Here is a 23190-nt window from a genome sequence, read left to right on the forward strand (position 1 = left end):
CGCGGCTGAGGACATCATGCAAGCCTCAGTAGATTCGGTAGACCATTAGATTCAAACTCCAGGACAATTTGGAGGTCTTACAACTTCATACATGCAAGAATTGAAAATGGAAGTGAAAGACAAAAAATCGGAGGACAAAACTGGGTTGACACCGAGACTGGGAACATCATGGAAGCCTTGGTTGATTCGGTAGACCATTTGATTCTAACGCCAGGACAATTTGGAAATCTTACAACACCTCATATGTCTTGTTTTGAGACGCAAGTGAAAGACAAATCCTCGGATGACATAATTGAGTTGATACCACGGCTTGGGACATCATGATGGCTTTGGTTGATTCGGTAGACCATTTGATTCAAACTCCATGACAATTTGGAGATCTTATAACATCTCCTGGATTTGGAGAGATCTTACAATACCTCATGTAAGACGCAAGTGAATGTATTTGAAAGTATCCTCACGATTAATAAATTAAGTGAAATACTAGAAATTTTAGCAAAAATTCTTTTTACGTCACATTCCGTTTACGTCCCCCCAATAAGTGACGTAAAAAGAGGGTTGAGTGCATAGGTATTTTAAAAAGTTTCAAACATTGAGTTTTTTCTCATTTTTCCAGAATTGCAAAAAATCTTCAGAAAAAAAAACTAAACACTATTGCTTTACCTAATCGTTTTTTTGATTGAAAATTCCAAGAGAAACATGAAATTGTTGCCTTTCGAATAATCAACGCATATTGTTTTCGAATCGGTAACCCAAAATTTGCAAACAGGATTAGGAAATTTTTATTGCTTTTATCCTTGAAATGTGCTGAGATGAGAAAATTTCTGAAATTTAGATTTGAGCTCGTCGTTGGAACGGAGGTCGATAATCTCCATTTGAAACATTTCGGATACATTTTATAATTCACATAATGAAACGGTGTTGACAAAATGGATAATTCGTAACTGTGTTCTATAAAATCAACAAGATCAGGGAAATGTAGCAGCTTTCAGCAACAAACTGTGCCAACATGTTTCGCGCCAATTTCGTTTCAAAAGCTTTAAAGTTGGATAATAAAAGTTCCGATCCATGCCTTGCAGCTTTATGTTCCAGTCATTGATATGTTATATATAAGAAAAGCTAAGTAACTCGCCCAGAAGTTTCACAACGCCAGTGTTCTTTGCCGTCAAGCACACTTAATTCTTTTTACCGGGATCTCAGCAATTTTTTCAACTTTTACCGAGATGTTTTTCGCTGAGATATCTGTCAAAATTGCTGAAAATGAGCAAATAATTTTCTGAAACCCCAGTTAACAAATCTATTTTTTGGAGGGATATCAATTTTCATTTTGCTGGGCACACAGCTGTGCGGATTTTGTCGAGCTGCAAAAATAAAAACTGAGTGTGTATTGAAGGAGACTTTTTCCTTAGGGCACACGATGCCGACAATAGCCGATGTGCATCCCTTAACAAGTTCTCCGCCATAGAATAGTTTCATTCGTTTTACCAAAATCTCACTAACAGAAAAACTGAGCCGTTCTGCATTTTCCGGCTTCGCGTTTTTCAGAGTGAAAAGAGTTTGTTGCTTCGATAATCCACTGTTCCACTAATAACTTAAATCAATAATGGCCTTTGCGTAACCGAATCGCAGATTCCTGGATCTCGACATTGCACTGATCTCTCAGTGCATCTACCAGGTCTTCGACCTCGGCTATCTCATCCAGGCCCTTGCACTGGATGTTCGAAACTAGGCATTGAGCTCTAACTTGAACCCAACTTCCCAGGTCCTCCTCTGTCAACTTTCTATACTCAGAACCCCTCTGAGCAGCATACGGCTTCAAGACAAGAATCATCTCACCTTTCCGCGTTCGACGGATGCAGTTAACATCTTCTCCTAGACTAGAGAGATTTTTGTTGCATCTCATAGTCTTCAAGACGTTGGCGTAGCTTTTATCGTTTGTCTTGACGATCATAGCCTCACCTCTATCTTTTCGCTTGCCACTGCCATTTAAAGGCGCATCTTTTTTCGCACGGCCTTTACCCTTCTTAGCAGAGGCCTACTCCGTTCCATTTGCCGCACTCCTTGCGGTTTGTTGACAACTCCGCTTCGCCTTTTTGAGATTCACGACCTCCGTCCACGGCAGGTCCTCCTCCCGGCGATCCTCAGTTACCCTCTTTGGTGGAGGCACTGTTTTCCGTTGATCCTTAGGGCCAACTGTCCGCTCAATCCTTTCCGGGCGAGTTTCCGCATTTCTCCTCTTAGGCGGCACTGTAACCCTTTTAGCTACATTCAGGTCCGCCACCTGCGTGACCTTACTTAGCTTCGGAGTTGCACCGCTGATGGCCATCCGCTTTTGGAGTTCCGCAACCTGGCTCTCCGCCAGCCGCTTCTCCTCAGTAAGGAGACGAAACTCCGATTCGGCCTCCTTCCTGGCCTTCACCTCCTGGCTCACCGTCGACTCCTTCTGCACAGTAAGAATATGGATCTTGTGCTCCACCTTCTTACTTTTCTCTAGCAAAGTCTTCTACTCCGACTTCGCCTCCACGACTAAAGCGCAGAGGGTCAATACGGCCTGTTTCAGATCCTTACTATAGTTTACGCGGGTACCCAGAAAGGACATGATTACATCTGAAACGTCAGTAATCACCTCCATTGTCTGGCCTCCGCTATCCTCGTGGTTGGTCATCACCGAGTTTATGACCTTGGTCAGAGCGGAGCCGTCCATTTTTACGTCGACCGGCACCTCATCTGACCGTTTTAAAATTAAAAAAAACACTTAAATAAAGAATAAAAAACTCATCTGAGCCGCTTATGACCGGTGACCGATTAAGGCCACTTAGTCTAGCGAAAGGGTCCTCCTTACCGCCAGACACCGCTCCTCCAACTAAAAAAAAAAGTTGAGAGAATCATTGCTGTTGGGTCCCCCTTGCGGCTGCTGTCGAATCCTGCTGGTGTAGTCGCCTTATTGATCCCATGGTTATCTATGCATACCTTGCGGCATGCAGGGAGGCCATGCGAGGGTTGACACTCTCGTGTTCAGAGCCAGATCAGCGCTAGTCAGGAAAGAGCATCTGAGCCTACCCCACGCAGTTTGACAACTGTGTGACAGGATTGTACCGCGTGCTACAAGGCCCGCCACGGTTTTATGGGACGGAAGACAGCCTGACCATTAGCCCATTCGTCGTTTCAGGTCGGTGCCACCCGAATAGAATGTCCAGACTACCAGCCCGCGCTTCACAATATTGCAGGATCTTACTCACCCTACACCCTGATGTGCCGATGGCACTCCCTGGGTTTGTGCTTTGTAAGCGGCACTCAGTCGCTTTGAAAGAGTCTGCTCACGGACACTTTTAATTTTTTGGGAGAAATTTAGCAGAGCCCACTGCTAAACCCCACCACGTCCTAGGCAGACCCCCTTACTTGCAGTCACTTGGGGAGGGGTCGTGAAGCCCTTGAACATAGTCCCTGTTGCCCCTCGGACGGTACGTGGAGAAGGAGAATGAACCACGAGTTGCATGAGCTGCTGGGAGAACATCCATCGTTTACACCGCAAAAATCGGACGACTGCGGTGGGCCGGGCACGTAGCACGTAGTATGTCGGAGAGTAACCCGGTGAAAATGTTTCTGGATAGACTGTGTGGTTGGCGACGTGTAGCCATGGAGCTACTGAGCCGAATGGAGAAGACACTTTATGTACTTCACTGGCCACTTCGGCCTTAGTCTGAATAAACAAATAAATAATAATAATGGTGTCATATGAGCAGCTCGAAGTAGCTCGAAGTTGTTCCCGTCCTGCTCGTTCTTTTTTGTCAACAAACGGACATGATAGGGATGGGAATAACTTCGAGCTACTTCGAACTGCTCATTGGACAGCACTAAACACTCAACTTGAACTTACTTGAAGTAGCTCGGACTTACTCGAGAATTTTTAACAACAAAGAGCTGTCAAGCTTCTTCGAGTTAGGTTCTCAATGGACGCTCACCAAGCACAGGAAATATTTGTCTATTTTTGTTTCTTGAGATCAATGCAAGAAAAAACTAACGTTACTTAAATTTCCTTGAGAGCCGGAGAATGAAAATGTCCCACCTGTAAGAATCTGCTCCGCTCTACACCCCGTTGCAACTGATGCCGATCTTCGCACAGCTCGCCATTCGGCTGCGCGGATGTAACACCCGTTTCGACCAGGTCTTCACTATCGGCATGTTTATCATTGAAAATGGCTGCTGGGGTGGGCTTGGTCAACTGGATCACTTGCAAGAGAAAAACCATCGAGTTGAAGGATCTCCTCGAGGAGAAGCAAATAGACGTGGCGTTCATCACTGAAACGTACCTTAACCCGGAGGTGAATGTCAACATCCCCGACTTTCGCATCGTGCGACTCGACCGGCCGACCAGGGAAAGCAGCTGATTGCCACCTAATCAAATTTGAACTAATTCGGATAGTCTTAGTTCTATCGAGGCACTTCGGTCGATGAAACCTGTTTAGCACGAATTTTACTCTCTTACAAACATAAGACAGCAGATGTGTGTTTTGGTCGAAACACAGATACAAATATGATGTAATTTTAAATGTATTTTCATGCACATATTTGGAGCATGCAAATATACGTAACATTTAATCGATTTCACTATTCTTTTAAATCGAAATAAATGTAAACGGTGCTTGCTTGTAAAATTCAATCAAATTTAATATTATATCGAATGTTAATTCGTTTGATGGGATAAGGTGCAATTTTACACGCCGTTAATTTTCAAAATTATTTGCTGTGAAGATTATTCAAGGTTACCTTTGGTTCGGTCCCATCCCGCAACTCAATCTACATGGAACCGCGGAACAACTCACTTAACGGTTCCTCTCACTCAAACCCGCCAGAAGAAGCCAAAAATAATTAAAATGCGAAAAAATCCGGTGAGTATACTTTACCTTTACTCCTGTGTTAAATTTTCACCCACTATAAAGTTCCACCAACTCAAATTTATGTTATTTTTACTCACCCGGGACTATGATAAAAACAACTCAATTTTGGTTTCTTCCACGAAACAGCACACTTTGTTTATAATATTCGAAAGAGAGAGTGAGAAAACTACCTAATATTGAGTTAAAAATTTCGTACTTAAAGTTGAGTTCTTTAAACTTTTTTTTAGGTTCTTTATTTTTTCTGTGTGCGGCAATTAGGGTCTCGCCGATATTTCTCACCAACACGAACGCAGGTTCGTGGTTGCAAACAATCCCATTTGATTTTGCCGTGACAGCTGCTCGTGGTTGCAAACAAACCGAGTAAAAGTGTGAGTGAAACGTGCGTGTACGTACACGATCGCTGAAAGCCTAATGAGAAGGCGGACTCGTTAGCAAAGGTGGGCGTACAGGATGTGGGACTACAATGCACATACCTTCGCATCGGTGCACCCCCCGTGCTCTCTCCATAAACGCGCTAGCACTTATTCAACCTGTGTAGAGAAACTTATAACAAAACGAAACGTTCTAACGGTCGGACGCGATACAAAAACTCTGTATTCTTTTTCTTTAATAAATTTCCTTTCTAATACTCGTTAACTCGTGTTTTTCCGCGTGTGATTGTTTATTGACCGAATTCCCCCCCCGATACGCTTGTGAAGCTGCGTCGTCCAACCAGTAAATCCGTCAGGTTATGTTCCCAGTTCCCGGATCGGAGAATTGTCGGTCGTTCCGCGTGTGAAACCATCTGGAAGAATCGATTTCGTGATCGATCGGTGGTGTTCCGCCCTGAGTGTGGGCGAAGAGCAAGAACGAGAAAATTGCTTGAAGAGTGCGAGTAGTGTTACCTCCATTAGTGAGAAGAGGAGAGGAAGAGTTCCGAACTTGCATGGTTCGAAGAAACGAGAAAGTTGCTAGTGTTTCGAAACGTAACGTGCATCGAAGCTCGAAGAAAAAGACAGCAACAGTGTTGTGGCGAAGAAAAAGTGCTCTGCCAATATGTCCGACGCAAAGTTCACGTTTCCGAAACTGTCTGGTTTGAACTGGCAGACATGGAAAATAAGGCTTGAGATGCTGCTGTCTCGTGAAAACTTGTGGAGTGTAGTGTCAGATCCTATGCCGGACGAAGATGATCTTGACGACGAGTGGTTGAATGATGATCGCAAAGCGAAGGCAACAATTGTCTTGCTGGTCGATGACAGCCAGCTACCACTGGTGAAGAAAAGTGTGCATGCTAGGGATGCGTATATTGCCCTACGCAATTATCATGAGAAAACGTCGCGGTCGGTTCGTGTGTCACTCCTCAAAAAGTTGTGCGCGATAAATTTGGCAGAAAGGGGAAATTTGGAACAACATCTACTCGAAGTGGATGATTTGTTCGATAGGCTGGAGGCCGCAGGAATGGAACTTGATAAAGATACAAAAGTATGTATGCTCCTGCGCAGCCTTCCTCCGTCGTTTGACAGCCTGGTGTCAGCTCTGGATAGCCGTCCAGACGATGATGTAACATTGGAAGTGGTGAAGGCCAAATTGACCGACGAATATGGTCGACGACTAGAACGCGACGCGAGTGGTTATAAGTCGGAAAAAGCTATGCATTCGGTAGTGAAAAACGAAACGCGTACATGCCATTTTGCAAGAAGGTGGGCCACCTCCGCCGTAATTGCCGAAAATACAAAGAATCGCTGAAGAGTGAAGACAGTAGTTCGCGGAGCAAGAGGCATGAAAGTGGTAATGCGAAAACGGCACAAAATGATGTGAAAGTGAAGCCTGCCGCCGGTGTGAGGCACGTCGCGTTTACGATCGGCGGAACACACATGCGTGGATTGTTGACAGTGGGGCGAGCGCCCATATGTCGAGTGATGAAACGTTTTCACGGAATTGAACAAATTCGCGGGCGGTTGGATAACGATGGCCGATGGACAGCAGACCCAAATCCTCGGCGAAGGTCGCGGAGTGTTATTCGGGTACGATAATTGTGACAATGCAATGCAAATCGAAATACATGATGTCAAGTTCATTCCGGGTCTCGCGACTAGTTTGATATCGGTCGTGAAACTAGCGGAGAAGAACATGAGTGTTTCTTTCGGCAAGGATGGATGCAAGGTGATCGATTCGAAAGGTGATACTGTAGTTACCGGTTCACGTAGCGAGGGTCTGTACAGCCTACGTCTAGCTGGTGCTGCCACGAAAGCGATAGAAAATCAGCACCGAGAAAATTGCCAGCATCAATGGCATAGAAGGCCCGGACATCGCGACTGGGCTGCAGTGCAGCGGATTCTAACCGAAGGTTTGGCAACCGGATTCAAGGTAAGCGACTGTGGTTGAATGATTATTAGTGAGACATGCTTGGAAGAGAAATTAGCGCAAGGTCTGTTCCCGGAAGTTATTGATTGGAAGTCAAGGCAGATTTTAGATATACTGCACACGGATCTTTGCGGTCCTATTAAATATGAAACCCCTAGTGGCAACCGCTATTTGACGCACATAATTGACGACTTCAGTCGCTTTACCGTGACTTTTTACTGAAGCAGTGGCGTAGCCACGGGGGTGGTTTTGGGCATAAAACCCCCCCCAGAGACAAAAATTTTAGAAGAAATTTTTTTTTCGAAAAAAAAAATGTTCAGAAAACCCCCCCCAGACCAATTTTCTGGCTACGCCACTGTACTGAAGCATAAGTCAGAGGCAGCCGGCAACATAAAAGATTACGTGCGCTGGGTAGAAACTGCATTCGGACGCAAGCCGCGCATAATTCGTTCAGACGGAGGGGGTGAGTTTGAGAACAAGGAGTTGCGTAAATTTTATCGAGACGAAGGGATTAAGCCGCAATTCACCACCCCATATTCACCCCAACAGAATGGGGTGGCCGAACGCAAGAATAGGTCGATAACCGAGATGGCCACATGCATGCTTATCGACGCCGGATTAGAGAAGCGCTATTGGGGCGAAGCTGTGCTCACAGCGACCTACCTGCAAAACCGCTTGCCTTCAAGGTCAATAGAGACGACGCCCTACGAGATGTGGTGGGGGCGGAAACCCGAGCTCCAACACTTGCGTGTGTTTGGCAGTGCGGCCTATGTGCACATCCCAGAAGTGAAGCGTTCTAAGATGGACAGCAAAGCGAGAAAAATGGTGTTCGTCGGCTATTCTATGGAAAACAAAGGATATCGGTTCCTGGATCGCGAAACTGATTCCATAATTGTTAGCAGAGATGCCCGTTTTCTGGAACTAGGTAACGGATCTTCCTGTGTACAGTTTCCAGTGGGCGTCGACCGCGAATCAAAGGCAGCAAGAGAACCAAATAAGGAGGAGCAAGAAATTGAAGCGCCGAAGCAGGAGGAGCAATTAGTGGACCATGATCCATTGGATGTTTCGGGAAGCGATGAGTTCTATGAAGCAGATGAACCGGAGGAGGTGACGGAACAAGAAGTTAGAAGACGATCTACTCGTTCAACTCGTGGTGTGCCACCACGTCACTTGGGAGATTATGTTCTAGATACGGCGGAAGAAAGAGCGTCTTGTGCATTTGAAGAACCCAGTAACTATCAAGAAGCTATACGCGACGTTCAATGGCGATCTGCAATGGAGGAGGAGATGAGTGCTCATGAACGCAACGGAACGTGGGAGTTGGTTCGTTTACCGAAGGGAAGAAAACTCGTTGGGTCTAAATGGGTCTTCAAACTAAAAAGTGACGAAAAAGGTGAACCAGTAAAGTATAAAGCCAGAATAGTAGCTCAGGGCTACTCTCAGAAAGAAGGAGTGGATTTCAACGACGTCTACGCGCCAGTCACGAGTCAAGCAACACTTCGTACGTTCCTTGCCGTTGCCGCGAATAGGAACTACCATGTTCACCACTTCGATGTTAAAACCGCGTATTTGCACGGATCCCTCGATGAAGAAATCTTTATGAGGCAGCCGCCCGGATTCGAAGAGGAAGGTCGAAAGCAGTTAGTGTGTAGATTGAGACGGAGTATCTATGGTCTGCGGCAATCAGCGAGGTGCTGGAATCGGCGTCTGAACGATGTCCTTTTGAAACTAGGATTCAAGCCGTCAATGACGGATCAGTGTTTGTACGTGCGAAAGGGGAAATGTGAGGTGCTATTGCTCGTCTACGTAGATGATCTTCTGCTGGCGTCGTTATCAGAAAAAGCTGTAGTGGAGATTTTCAACAGTTTGAAGCTGGAGTTCGAACTAACTTCGTTAGGACCAGTTCGTCATTTTTTGGGTCTCGAAGTACAGCGTACTCAGGGCGTGTTCAGGATTCGCCTACATCATTACATTGCAAAGCTCATCGAGAAACACGGGATGCAAGAAGCGAAAGGAATGAGGTCGCCAATGGATCCAGGCTACCTGCGATCAGAAGAATGTAGTGAAGTTTACGTGGATGCCACTCACTACCGAAGCCTGGTAGGAGGCCTATTGTATATCGCTGTGATTGCTAGACCAGACATCGCAAACGCAGCTACGATACTTGGAAGGAAGTTCAGTGGGCCAACTCAGCGGGATTGGTCTGCTGCCAAACGCGTATTACGCTACCTGAAGCAGACTAGCGGATACTTTCTGGTCATTGGCGGTGATCCAGGACAGCGGTTGATCGGCTATTCAGATGCGGACTGGGCCGGTGATCCTGAAAATCGGCAATCAACGACTGGATTAGTATTCTTTTTTGGCGGATCAGTAATTTCTTGGGCGAGCCGTAAACAATCAAGCATAACCCTATCGTCCATGGAGGCGGAGTACATGGCGTTGAGCGAAGCGTGCCAGGAGGTGATTTGGCTCCGAGCCCTGCTAAAGGATTTTGGTGAAACGCAAGACTTGCCGACTATAATTCGTGAAGACAACCAGGGATGTTTATCGTTTGTCAAGTGCGAAAGAATGAGCCGCAGATCGAAGCACATTGACACTAGGCAGAAGTTTGTTCAAGAGTTGTGTACCAAGAAGATCGTGGAGTTAGAGTACTGTCCAACGGAAAGTATGATAGCAGACGTCTTCACGAAGCCGCTGGGCCCGATCAAGCATGCACTGTTTGTTGACATGCTTGGTCTGCAATTGTGAACTAAGATACTGTCCATTGAGGAGGAGTGTGGGACTACAATGCACATACCTTCGCATCGGTGTACCCCCCGTGCTCTCTCCATAAACGCGCTAGCACTTATTCAACCTGTGTAGAGAAACTTATAATCAAACGAAACGTTCTAACGGTCGGACGCGATACAAAAACTCTGTATTCTTTTTCTTTAATAAATTTCCTTTCTAATACTCGTTAACTCGTGTTTTTCCGCGTGTGATTGTTTATTGACCGAATTCCCCCCCCGATACGCTTGTGAAGCTGCGTCGTCCAACCAGTAAATCCGTCACAGGAAGGTGAGGTTTGTGATAGACAATTCTCGAACAACGAGTTTTTCTCATTAGTTCGTCAGAGTACTCTTCAAAGCAGGCAAACGAATTGGACATGCAGAACTTGGACTTTTTATCATAATTTCTAAATTTCTGCGCGAGGTAAGAACTTAAGTCGATGCTTCATTCGCGTCATGTCGAGGCTTTATGTCCAATCTCTATTCACTAAATGCACATCTATACGGAATAAACATTGTCGATGGCAACTTATGCGAAACTGGTTATAATGACATCGTACAAGTAGTTTGATTCTGCTCGGAAAATGACGCCTCCAGAGAACGACCCTTGCGGGCCGAGATAAACTACCCTTCAGGGAAATTCGAGGCAATTGGTAGTTTCGTTTGTTCTGCTGACATCGAAATTTAATACTTTACTTCTTTTCTATCTTCAAAGTTTCTTTTTTGTTTAGTCTCTGCTTTTCTGCTCCGTAGAACTCCGTAGCTCTGGCCATCCGGTAGATGCTCCCAGTCGAACCATTCCTCGAGCACGACGACACGCCACATTGACATTGTCCCTGACGCCAAATTTCCGGCTGAGCAGCTCAAATTTCCTGACCCTGAATCCTGAATCCTTTATCAAGGATTTGTCTCAGGATAAACATTTGATCCATCGTTGATCGGCCCTCACGAAAACCTGCCATATTGCCCTCACGTCCATCCCATATTGTAAAACTAATCTCGAGTCACCACGAGTACGTTGGCTTATATCCCTCTCTAACTAACTTAAAAAAGGGCTGCAAAATGGTGGGTTGACATCAAAGAAGGAGCGCCCAACAGAGCTCTGGTCCCCACAAGTTCCTATCTCACGCTTCCACGGGTCGTCCGATGACAAAAGACCGCCAGCTAAGGGTTGTGTACTTAGCTGGTAGCGCAGCCTGGGCACTGTTGTCCTTCTGACATCAGCTAGAGTGAGAAGGTACGCCTCGAGCGTCTGTTCACCAGGAGGTGCGACTCAAACAGCGTCTGCCTGGTACCCAGCGGCTGATTAACGAAATGCTGTATCGCGTCAGCTATACCTAAGGTGGCAGCCCCATCATCGCGATGTAGGTAACGCGACCCCGTTAAGGTAGCTTACTGAAGCCTCTCAAATACCACGAAAAATGGAGATAGAAGAAAAAGAGAACGTTATTTTCGGCAACCGACCCGGCAACGAAATAAGGACTAAGATTGGAAACTCGATACCTGGAATATCAGGACCCTGAACGAACCTGGACGAGTGAGCCTTCTGGCTCGCGAACTGCAGAAGGTTGGAGTGAACGTGGCCGCTATTCAAGAAGTCCGATGGCCCAGATCCGGAGAACGTGAATTCCGAGCCGTGGACCCCACGACCAACACTATTATTATTATTTAATCAGACTAAGGCCGAAGTGGCCTGTGCGGTATATAAGAGTCTTCTCCATTCGGCTCGGTCCATGGCTACACGTCGCCAACCACGCAGTCTACGGAGGGTCCGCAAGTCATCTTCCACCTGATCGATCCACCTTGCCCGCTGCGCACCTCGCCTTCTTGTGCCCGTCGGATCGTTGTCGAGAACCATTTTCACCGGGTTACTGACCGACATTCTGGCTACGTGCCCGGCCCATCGCAGTCGTCCGATTTTCGCGGTGTGAACGATGGATGGTTCTCCCAACAGCTGATGCAATTCGTGGTTCATTCGCCTCCTCCACGTACCGTCCGCCATCTGCACCCCACCATAGATGGTACGCAGCACCTTCCTTTCGAAAACTCCAAGTGCGCGTTGGTCCTCCACGAGGTCTCGTGTCCGTAGAGGACTACCGGTCTAATTAGCGTTTTGTAGATTGTCAGTTTGGTACGGCGGCGAACTCTATTCGATCGGAGCGTCTTGCGGAGTCCAAAGTACGTACGATTTCCAGCCACTATGCGTCTCCGAATTTCTCTGCTGGTGTCATTTTCGGCAGTCACCAGTGAGCCCAAGTACACAAATTCTTCAACCACCTCGATTTCGTCACCACCGATGCAAACTCGCGGTGGGTGGCTCACATTGTCTTCTCTTGAACCTCTTCCTATCATGTACTTCGTCTTCGACGTGTTGATGACTAGTCCGATCCGCTTAGCTTCCCTCTTCAGTCTGATGTAGGCTTCCTCCATCTTCTCAAAGTTACGTGCCATAATATCTATGTCGTCGGCGAAACCAAATAGCTGGACGGACTTATTGAAAATTGTACCACTCGTGTTAATCCCTGCTCTTCGTATTACCTTCCAAAGCGATGTTGAATAGCAAACACGAAAGACCATCACCTTGCCGTAACCCTCTGCGGGTTTCGAAGGGACTCGAGAATGCCCTGAAACTCGAACTACGCACATCACCCGATCCATCGTCGCTTTGATCAACCGTGTCAGTTTATCCGGAAAACCGTGTTCGTGCATTAGCTGCCATAGCTGGTCCCGATCGATTGTATCATATGCGGCTTTGAAGTCGATGAATAGATGATGTGTGGGCACGTTGTATTCGCGGCATTTCTGCAGTACTTGACGAATGGCGAACACCTGGTCCGTGGTGGAGCGTTCGCCCATAAAACCCGCCTGGTACTGCCCACGAACTCCCTTGCAGTTGGTGCTAGTCGACGGCATAAAATTTGGGAGAGTACCTTGTAGGCGGCGTTCAGCAATGTGATTGCGCGGTAGTTGCTACAATCCAGCTTATCGCCCTTTTTGTAGATGGGACACGACACCTTCCATCCACTCCTGCGGCAAAACTTCCTCCTCCCAAATCTTGGTAATGACCCAGTGCAGCGCTCTAGCCAGTGCCTCACCACCGTGTTTAAATAGCTCTCCTGGTAGTTGGTCAACCCCAGGGGCTTTGTTGTTCTTCAGCCGGCCAATCTCCTCCTGGATTTCCTGGAGATCCGGAGCCGGTAGAATTATGTCCTGCGCGCGTTCTCCCAGGTCCATCACCATACCGCCATCTTCGTCTGCCACATCGCCATTCAGGTGTTCTTCGTAGTGCTGCCGCCACCTTTGGATCACCTCACGCTCGTTCGTAAGAAGGTTCCCGTTTATGTCCTTACACATATCAGGCTGTGGCACGTGGCCCTTACGTGAACGGTTTAACTTCTCATAGAACTTTCGTGTGTTATTAGCGCGGTACAGTTGCTCCGTTTCTTCACGGTCTCGATCTTCCTGCTGGCACTTTTCCTTCTGGAAAATCTAGTTTTGTCTGTTCCGCGCCTGTTTATATCGTGCCTCGTTTGCCATCGTGCGGTGCTGCAGCAGTCTCGCCCAGGCTGCATTCTTCTCTTCCACTAACTGCTCACATTCGCCGTCATACCAGTCGTTTCTCTGATCCGGGGGTACCGTGCCAAGTGCAGCGGTTGCGGTGCTACCAATGGCGGATCGAATATCTCTCCAGCCATCTTCAAGAGACGCTGCGCCTAGCTGCTCTTCCGTTGGAAGTGCCACTTCCAGCTGCTGCGCGTATTCTTGGGCTAGTCTACCGTCTTGTAGCCGCCCAATGTTAAGCCGCGGCGGACGACTCCGACGCGTGTTGATCACCGTCGAGAGTTTTGAGCGCAGACATACTGCGACGAGGTAGTGGTCGGATTCAATATTCGCACTGCCAACACTGCATTCAAGTATAACGAACCCACCGCAGGAAGAAAAAAGAGTACGAAGAAGCAGAACGATATGCGGAGGTTCTATGAGTCTGTTAATGGCGTGCGACAGCGCCAGCGCCATCTCCTGTCATGTGCAACGGCCAACAAGGGAATTTGCTGACAAATAAAACCGAAGGTGGAAGCAACACTTCGAGACTTTGTTGAATAGTGGAAGTGACGGTGCATCGGTGAGCAGAATAAATATTAGCGACGATGGACAAGCTGTGGAGCCGCCTACACTAGATGAGGTTAAAAAAGCTGTTGAAGAGCTAAAAAACAATAAGGCTGCGGGGAAGGACCAGCTCCCGGCTGAACTTCTCAAACATGGCAATGAGCAACTTTAAGAAGCTCTGCACCATATTATGTCGAAAATATGGGAAGACGAGGAAATGCCTGCTAGCTGGTTGGACGGCCTCATTTGCCTTCTCTTTAAGAAAGGGCACAGACTGGAGTGCGCCAATTACCGAGGAATAATCCTCCTTAATTCGGCGTACAAAATTATGTCCCGTATTCTGTTCAACAGATTGAGACCGCTTGAAGAGTCCTTCGTCGGCGAATATCAAGCAGGTTTTCGTGAGGGCCGATCAACAACGGATCAAATGTTTACCCTGAGACAATTCCTTGATAAATTCCGGGAGTACAACTTGCAGACACATCATCTGTTTATTGATTTCAAGGCGGCGTACGATTCAGTGAAACGGAATGAATTATGGCAAATTATGCTTGAACATGGTTTTCCGGCGAAACTGATACGACTGATTCGTATAACGTTGGACGGATCGTAATCAAATGTAAGGGTTGCGGATGAAATATCGACGTCATTTGTTACCTTAGATGGATTAAAACAGGGTGATGCACTCTCGAATCTACTGTTCAATATAGCGCTGGTGTGCAAAGAAGTGGTACCATTATCACAAAATCGCATATGCTCCTGGGTTTTGCGGACGATATCGATATTATCGAAATTGATTGTCGTGTCGTGGAAGAGGCTTTTGTGCCTTTTAAGAGGGAGACAGCGAGGATTGGACTCACGATCAATACCAGCAAAACGAAGTACATGGTCGCTGGCAATCAACGTGGGTTCAATAGTGGTGGTGGTAGCGAAATGGTGCTGGATGGTGAAAAATTTGAAGTGGAGTGGAAGAATTTGTGTATCTTGGAACATTAGTGACGTGCGATAATGATGTTACCGGCGAGGTGAAAAAACGTATTGTAGCTGCAAATAGGGCTTATTACGGACTTCGTAACCAACTTAAGTCCCGTAGTCTGCAAACGAAAACAAAACTCGCGCTGTATACTACTCTGATTCTTCCGGTGGCTTTATACGGCCATGAGACATGGACGTTAAAGGAGGCTGATCGAAGAGCTTTCGAAGTGTTTGATCGTAAGGTGCTGCGGACAATACTCGGCGGTAAACAGGAGAACGGTATCTGGCGGCGCCGCATGAATCACGAATTGTACCAGGTGTATAAAGGGCTGGATATTATTAAGCTTATTCAACACGGCAGACTACGGTGGGCTGGCCACGTTGTTCGTATGCGGGAAGAACGTCAAGCGAAGATAATATTTAGTAGAGAACCCGGAAGATGCCGCAGGCTTCGTGGAAGGCCGATGGCTTTTGGCTTTTTTGCAGTTTTTGCAGCTCAATGTTCAGGGCGACTGGAAGCGATTGGCCCAGGATCGAGTCCAGTGGAGAAGGAAACTATATTCGGAGTAGGTTCATCGAAGAGCAGTAGCCCATCAAGTATCAGGTAAGTAACTAACTTAATATTTAACAACATGATATCTATTGTACATATCTGAAAGAACCGTGGCTCCGTAAAGTGTTACATAGACTTGAGCATACCAAATAAAGAAATTTAAAAAAATGTATCACCGACCAAAAAACGAACACTTGAGACGTGACATATTGAACATAAACTTTTAAATTAGATTATTTTTACGCCTAATTTTTGCTACAATTCAAAATCAATTAGTAATTTGCGAATTCCGCCTATATATAATCCTGAGAATCGACGAAGTATTTGTACTTCAAAGAGTATCGCAGGCAAAATACTCAATGGAGGGGTTGTACTGAAAATGCAGATAAAATGGAAAATAGACATCGTGAGGCTCAATATGGCGGAAACTGCAGACTTTACAAATGGTATAAATTGTACCAAATTTGGTAGATAATGTCAATCATCAATCAACGTAGTATCATATTAGAGTCATTCACTAAATTGTCGTCTGTTTCGCTTTTTGTCAAATGTATGAAAGAATGGAAGATTTAAAAATTTTGCTTACTGGCTACGACGAAGTACAGAAATAGATTCTGTATAGAAGTAACTCTACTCAATTACACTTTTTTTTAGTAAAACCATCAACATTGGTATCTTTGGTATCTTCATAAAAAATATGAACAATAAACATGAATGAACGGTGAACACGTTGATCTAGCGTTAGAATTGCCAAGTGACTGAATCATGAACGCTCTATAATCTAATCTTCGAAATATCCGTAACCTATAAAAGGCAGTGACCGGATGCGAACCCAACGAATTTCTATCCATTCATGGACGCAAATAAACATCATCAAAGTGCATTCGGAGTCACATAGCCAACAGCCAGCCCAATGTTATCATCGCGTCAATCCAAATGTGTCGGCGCGAACGCGTCCATATCAATCTCTGTCTTCGTTCTTCCCTTTGTGTAGATCCATACTACGACGGCGTGACGGACGATATGATAAACGGAATCGAACCGAAAGGCTGCCATTCTTCGCTTCAGTATTGAACAAACCGCGAATCGAGTAGGACCACTTTCGGGCCATAACGAATTCTAAGTTCGCGCTAGCAATTGCCTTTTCCGATAAAAGGAAACAGGCTAATTCACTCCAGTAGCGCACCGTGTACGGATTCTACAGTACCTACTGGAATTACCACCAAGCGATAAGATTGCGCGAGAGTACGGTTTCCGAGTATGAGTACGCAACGGATGTTGTTCGGCGTAGTCAGCGAAATCAGTGGACATCTGAAGTTGAATAAGGTTGAAGTTTAGCGAAGAATGGGCAGCTGAGTACCTTCATTGATCCAGTCGCTAGAACAACTAAAGGGGCTCAGGAGAGGTCAATGAAGTTTGAAGCTTCTGTTCGTTCGTAGACGATGATGGGTTGAATGGGGGTGGGTGTTCGTTATCAGTGAAGTGTCGTGTCTATTTTTTGCCATCGCAGAGTTGTGTAGCTTGAGCTGACGAGTGTGGTTGCTGCTGTTGTTACACGAAAATAATGACGGCGGAACGATAACGGAACATCGATGATGGATTAGTGTAATTGGAAAGTACAACCGATCGGAGAGCTCGGTTGGGGCCGGGGGTTTTGAAATCGTTCGACGAGATATTGCTTACAACACTTCAAGTTCTGTGAATCTACGACTGATTCAGCGGTTTAAAAAAAAACAAGTGATTCATGAGTCTCTGAAGCGATGTTACGAATACTATGTGAAATGGAAAACGATTAATTTATGTGCGTGCACAGCTTGTATTCTAATGGAACCCATTATAGACATTATAGACGTAAACCTCAAACGCCCAACCACATATATTGTGAATCTCCAGTTTTAAAACTCTCTATTTTATTGTTCATATTGCGGTAAGACGCGCGGCTACAAAGCAATGCCATGATGAGGGTGGCTGGGTTCGATTCCCGGCGCCGGTCTAGTTAATTTTCGGTTTGGAAATTGTATCGACTTCCCTGGGCATAAAAGTATCATCGTGTTAGCCTCATGATATATACGAATTCAAAAATTGTAACTTGGCTTAGAAACCTCACAGTTAATAACTGTGAAAGTGCTTAATGAACACTAAGCTGCGAGGCGGCTCTGTCTCAGTGGGGGGTGTAATGCCAATAATAATAATAAGAAGAAGAACAATTAAACATTAAACTATAGGATTGTGCGATAATCGCCAGAACACCATTCCCCAGAAACCCAATCGTCAGAATGCATTCGTCAAAATATACCGTTCCCCAGAAAACAAAGTCCCTGATGTTGGTAGAAGGGGAAGACGAGAAGACTAAATTGATCCCTTGGGAGACTTGGTTCCCCTATTTTACCTAGAATCAAAGTAGTTTTGTTCTAGCATATTGTTAGTATAGATTCAACATTGCTTCACAAATTTATGATATTTAATATTAATTTTAACATTTTAAGGACACTCCTCACGGAATCAAAATTCCAAAGTACTCGCGTTTTCAGGGCGACATCACTCGATACGGAAGCAACGTACAACCACAGACAATCTGTCTGTGGTACTACTGTCATTTTTATAATTTCAGCTATGCTGCGTCGCGTTACTTCCGTATCGAGTAGTGTGCCCCTGAAATCGCGAGTACTTTGACATTTGGATTCCGTGATGAGTCAATATGGGGATATTTTATCCCTCATTAGTCATCCATGTACAAAAATTTGGCGAAAAAAATCCCAGGTGTAGATTTGAAAAATTTGATAGAGGGTTAGTTCGAACAGATGTCATAAAAATGGAATCACTCCCAAAATTCAGAGATTGCATGCACTGTCGAACTCCATATCGTTCATGAATACACGTTACAAGTCGAAAAATCTACATTTTTCGACCCTTTCAGGATGACTTTTTTACGAAGATTTTACTTACAAATTTGTTTTTTTTACTAAATCCTACCAAAACTAATATAGATATAACTGAAAAAGCGTTGACATATTTTTTTGTCGGATGTCCTAGGCCGTCCAAACTGCTCTGGAGTACATATCCTCGAATATATCAGGAAATGTGTCAAGAAATAAAATGTCCTAAGCTGAAATATCTGTCCAACAATATCTATGTGATTATAAGACATAAATTGATCAAGTTTTGATTGAACGAAAACTATTTTAGGGTCTCCAAAACGTCCTGGAGTTCAGAACATGCGATCTATCCGATCAATCAAGTCCTGATCGTATCTGTGCATTGATGAGCATCCCAGCCGGTTCATTGAGCCGATAGGATGTCACTCATTACATTTATAAGATGCAACAGACTTTTTCGGATCTCCAAAACGTTCTGGAGTTCAGAATATGTGATCTACCCAATCATCCAAGTACTGAACGATGTATTCGTGCATCGCTGAATATCCCAGCTGGTCCAAACTAGTACAGGCCACCTTTACAAGCTAGTACAGGCCTGTCCTCCTGTCCTCCAAAACGTTCTGGAGATCAGAACATGCGATCTACCCGATCATCCAAGTCCTGAACGATGTATTCGTGCATCCCAGCAGTTCCATCGAGCTAGTGGGATTTCATTGATTTCTTTCATAAGCTACAGTAGACCGTCTATGAGTCGATGTCGACTCATGGAAACAAATGATGCCATACTAAAATATTTTCCCGTTTACTCTGATGCTCCTTTCGAACAATTTAAAAGGACTTCTGTTCCACATCTCGATATCGGCTGTATTACATCTCGAGGGTCGATTGTATTGCAGACCTTTTTTGGTTCTTCGAAACGGCCTGGAGCTCAAATCATTTGACCTATACAATGATCCAACTTATGAATGATGTTAGATATGATGCCCTAGTAGGTCCGTTGAGCTTATATGAATTCAATAATCACTTGTCCTAGCCATTGCAGGCCTATCCTGGTTGTCGTATTCTTTGATGTAATCATCCAAGTCCGTAAACGCAGTGCTTCTATGCTCCAACAAAAAAGAAGTCCGCAGCCACATTTGAATAGACATTTCCCGAAACAAACACCTCCCTAGCTATTGTGCATCTGGTAGATATCGTAATCTTAATTCAAGACCATTTTGGAGGACCGTGGACATCTTATTTTCATGGAAATTAGCATCATTTTTGAACTTGGTTGCGTACATACTGACGAAGAATACATTGCAAAAGTCATTGTTGATCCAGTAGATACATTGGTTTCTTGAGAGCGTTTTGGAGTACCCTGAACATCTCGTGTTCAAGAAAATTTGGTTTGCATTATTGACATGTGCCTATTGGCCCGAATTGGGTACACGTCGACAATGAGAACATTGCAAAAGTCTTGGTTGATCTGGTAGATACTGTAAACTGAATTCGAGAACGTTTTGGAGAACCTTGAGCATCTCGTATTCCTGAAAATTGATCACTGGCTTAACGAGGGTGGCTAAACAAGGTCGAGTATTTAGATTTATCAAACAATGTGGTATAGGATCCAAACATTTCAGATTCATCTGCATGCTCTCAAAAGCGAAATCTTCCCAAGGTTTTGGATTTGGACTTGACCTCCGATATTTTGGTCCCGATCGATTGTATCATATGCGGCTTTGAAGTCGATGAATAGATGATGTGTGGGCACGTTGTATTCGCGGCATTTCTGCAGTACTTGGCGAATGGCGAACACCTGGTCCGTGGTGGAGCGTTCGCCCAAAAAATCCACCTGGTACTGCCCCACGAACTCCCTTGCAATTGGTGCTAGTCGACGGCATAAAATTTGGGAGAGTACCTTGTAGGCGTCTTTCAGCAATGTGATTGCGCGGTAGTTGCTACAATCCAGCTTATCACCCTTTTTGTAGATGGGACACACAACACCTTCCATCCACTTCTGCGGCAAAACTTCCTCCTCCCAAATCTTGGTAATGACCCAGTGCACCGCTCTATCCTGTGCCTCACCACCGTGTTTAAATAGCTCTCCTGGTAGTTGGTCAATCCCAGGGGCTTTGTTGTTCTTCAGCCGGCGAACCTGGAGATCAGGAGCCGGTAAAATTATGTCCTGCGCGCGTTCTCCCTCCCAGGTGTTCTTCGTAGTGATGCCGCCACCTTTGGATCACCTCAAGAAGGTTCCCGTTTATGTTCTTATACATATCAGGCTGTGGCACGTGGCCCTTACGTGAACGGTACAACTTCTCATAGAACTTTCGTGTGTTATTAGCGCGATTCAGTTTCTCCATCTCTTCACGGGCTTGATCTTCCTGCTGGCGCTTTTTCCTCCGGAAAATCGAGTTTTGTCTGTTCCGCGTCCGTTTATATCGTTCCTCGTTCGCCCTCGTGCGGTGCAGCAATCTCGCCCATGCTGCATTCTTCTCGTTTATGCATCGTTGGCCGTTATCATTCGATACGGTGTGCAGACTATCCGGTTCGATGACCGATCTATACATTTCCTCCCTTCCTACTGTGCGTTCATGTCACCGATGACGATTTTGACGTCCCGCAGTGGGCATCCATCGTATGTTCGCTCCAGCTGTGCGTAGAACGCTTCTTTCTCGTCGTCGGGTCTTCCTTCGTGTGGGCAGTGCACGTTGATGATGCTATAGTTGAAGAAACGGCCTTTAATCATCAGCTTGCACATCCTTGTGTTGATTGGCTGCCACCCAATCACACGATGGCGCATCTTACCCAGCTCGTTGGTGGTGCCACAGCTTTGGTAGAAGGTAGCCGCTCGATGCCCGCTTTTCCACACTTTCTGTCCTGTCCAGCAATAGATCATCCTGTCGCAACCTGCGAAACCTAGCGACTTGCAGTTCCATGTTCCAAGCTTCCAATCGTGATCCTGTATTCGTCGCCTAGGTCTTTGCCGCTTATATCGAGTCGTATTATCACTTATAGTGCTTATAATTAATGGTTTTCATTCCACGTCGAGCATCCCAGCGAGACGGTTGTAAGTCCGCATACGGTCTGCTTCTCTTTTTTTTTTTTTTTCTGAAGTACAGGTAGAGGTTTTTTTCCGAAAGTGTTTTGAAGCATAGTGCTTAAGTGGAAGTGGTGCTTAGCTGAAGCAGTTAAGTAGCCATTTCGTTGCTTTTGCAAGACAACGCAAAGTTCTGCAGTTTCTTCGGCGTCCATCGCAGGCGCAGGCATCATCGCCCCACGCCGACAGTCATCATCCATCGTGCGTCTCCATCAACACAGACGCTGCCGTCATGCCACCATCCATCTACCCAGTTGCAGTGTTGTCTGCGGCGAGAACACCAACAACAGCGTGGTTCGCTTCGACCGCACCACCGGCGAGTGTCCATCCAGCCAGTGTGTGCTGCCAGAACCGTTAGCCGGCGACACAGCAGTGTGAACGCAAGTATTTACTTGAGCTCCCTCTCATTGTTCCCCTCTCTTCTCCATCTTATTGGAATAGTTTTTTTACTTTTTTCTTTAACCCGTCTTCCCCTGTAATTAATTTGTGTTTGTGTGTGTTTTTTTCTGTCCTTGTGATAATTGTTTAGTTTTAAAAGAGATTGTGCTTCGCTGCAGCGGCGCATTTCGTGTCCGCAATGCGCGAAGGCGAAGTTGGCGGGGGTACTTCGTATTCCATGTCAGATGTTTCGTTGCATTCGGGTGTTCCAAACCAATAATGCTAAAATTTTCTCTACGAGCCCCCGTCCCAAGGTCTACCCTCACGACTCTAGTGGGCCGTATGTTGTTTTCTCTCGACCCAAAGGCAAACGTTTCAATATCAGTCAGATCAGCAAAGATCTGGAAAAACGATTTTCGTCTGTCACGACCATTGACATGGTTGGGTCCAGTAAACTTCGCGTCACGGTCAGTGATCGCAAACAGGCCAACGAGATTGCTACCTGCGAGCTCTTCACTCTCGAATATAAGGTTTATTTACCGTTAGCAGTGTGTGAGATCGCGGGGGTGGTGACGGAGGGAAGTATGGCATGCGACGATTTGAAACAAGGTTTCAGTCGTTTCAAGAACGTTTCTTTGCCTCCTGTTGCGAAACTGGATTGCAAACAAATGTATTCGGTGTCGCAGGAGAGAGATAAGCTGATTTATTCCCCGTCTGACTCTTTCTGCGTCACCTTTTCCGGGTCCACACTGCCTGACTACGTAGTGATTGGCAAACTTCGTCTACCTCTTCGGCTGTATGTACCGAAGGTGATCAACTGTGTTAATTGTGGCCACACCGCTCATTACTGCTGCAATAAACCTTGTTGTGCATCATGCGGAGAGAAGCATGTGGAGGGGGCGTGCAAGACGGCACCGAAATGTGTCTACTGTAACGAAAGCCCTCCCCATGCTCTTGAAGCTGACCCAACTTACATACAGCAGCGAATCCACTAGAAACGGTCTCTTTAGGAGCGTTCTCGGCGAAGTTACGCCGAAATGTTGAGGAAGGCCGCTTCTCCAGCCGTTTCTGACACCATCTACTCGTCTCTTCCTTTGGACGATCAAGGTAGCTCTGACTCCGAGGTTGGAAATGGGGTTCCCTTTGTTTTCAATGGCTCAACGAGGAAGCGAATAAAACAGAGCCAGTGACCCTCGAAAAAGCCTAGAAA

General features: G+C 45.8%; 1 protein-coding gene across 3 annotated transcripts in view; it reads left to right on the plus strand.

The window, feature by feature from the left end:
* Nucleotides 1–16730: 16730 nt before the first annotated feature.
* Nucleotides 16731–23190, plus strand: part of LOC134226640 (phosphatidylinositol phosphatase PTPRQ) — a 46713-nt gene continuing 40253 nt past the window's right edge. For all 3 annotated transcript variants that reach the window (XM_062707535.1, XM_062707534.1, XM_062707536.1), the window contains exon 1: nt 16731–16970. The gene's annotated coding sequence lies outside the window, so the exon portion shown is untranslated. The remainder of the gene's footprint in view (nt 16971–23190) is intronic.

This window comes from Armigeres subalbatus, chromosome 3 (assembly GCF_024139115.2).
Source record: "Armigeres subalbatus isolate Guangzhou_Male chromosome 3, GZ_Asu_2, whole genome shotgun sequence".
NCBI lineage: Eukaryota > Metazoa > Arthropoda > Insecta > Diptera > Culicidae > Armigeres > Armigeres subalbatus.